Below are 1607 nucleotides of genomic sequence, written 5' to 3'. Positions count from 1 at the left end.
ATCATCATTCATCAAGTGTGTGTTCTCTCACATAATAGAAAATGTGACATTGAAAATTGAACCCCTTTTTTTATTTTGTTATGTATTTTCTTTAAATCATTAACGCTACAATAAGATGCCACACATACGTGTTGTTTTTGTTGTTACTGCTGTGTTGCATAAACACGTTAAGTAGCTGCTTGAAATAATTACTTTTTTTCGCTGCCTTTATTCCATAAGAGTATGTGTACTTAAGAAAGAAAATCTTTTTTTTTTAAATTACTACTCATCCTTAGTTTAATTCCTGCTCGTGTTGTCCTTTGAATTGTATTAAAATTAATTGAAATTGTAAAAATTGTCATCATTCAACTTGGCCTTTTGCTATATTTTTTTCGCAGTTGTTTAGCCACCCTCTTCTTCATTTTATTTTATTTAAATTGTGCATCCTTTAGCACTCATTGCGTCAATGTAAATATTTGCATTAGTGTCCTTGGCTTTATTACTGTGTTTTCTAATTGTGGGTGTGAGTTTTAGTTTTTTTCTGCCATCCTTTTGCTTTTTTAGCAGTGTTTTTTTTTTTAACAGTGCTGCAACATCCCTTTTGTTGATGATGTTGCGACACTTGTCTAAACAATATTTGTAATTATATTTTTTATACATCTTATTTAAAAACAGTTGTGGTTATTTTTCTTTTATAAATTCTTTGAAATTCATTAAAGACTTGAAAATATTAGAAGTTTTTCCATTGTTATACAAAAACAAAATATTGACATATTGTATTGAAATAAATTTGGAAGAGTTAATTAATATTTGAAATAACCCCTAAAATATAAACGTATCCCTTCATATGTCTGTAAAGATATTGATGAAATTTCGAACTAATGTAACTTTTTACATATAATATCGTTGGTTATAGTTTTACCCCTTTATTCACAAACAAAATTTCTACTTTATAAAAGGTTTATAAAGCAAAATTTCCTTACAATATCTTTTTTATAAACCGTTTATAGAATTAAAATTTTGTTTTTGAATGAGGCGGTTAATATTTTCAAATTTAGTATACAAATACTTCCGACATCCTAAGCTATGTTCGAATGAGTTAAAACGGAAGATATAAACATTTTATTTCCAGAATCAATCCAGCACTCACTGATCAACACACTAGAACATTACTAATGCAATTATAAATATTTAAATAACCTAAAAAAATAATCAATGAAAATAGAATATTATGGAATATGTGAAGCAACGAATGGTTATTAACTTAGAGTCAAAATAAAATTGAATGTCTAGAAACCCCAATACTGTCAATACAAAATACAGCTATCGTACTGGAGAGAGTATTCGCTGAGAACTTTGAGACTATGATCACAGAATAAATTAGTATGTGTATTCGTGTAGCAACGAATGGTTCTAAACTGGGAGTGAAATTGAAAGTCCAGAAACCGCAATACCCTCAATCCATAACTGTTTTCGAAAAAATACAGCATCAGCATTAGGGTGATTATATTAAAACTTAGACCAGCTTGTATTGAAGAGGAAGTTAAGCGGACGAATGACAACTCGTTCGACGTAAAGAAAGTGAAAACTTCAGGTAAAAATCGTCAAACAACTAAATTTAATGGCAT

This window comes from Lucilia cuprina, chromosome 2, assembly GCF_022045245.1.
Source record: "Lucilia cuprina isolate Lc7/37 chromosome 2, ASM2204524v1, whole genome shotgun sequence".
In the NCBI taxonomy this organism is placed as follows: Eukaryota; Metazoa; Arthropoda; class Insecta; order Diptera; family Calliphoridae; genus Lucilia; species Lucilia cuprina.
This window is presented reverse-complemented; position numbering follows the sequence as displayed.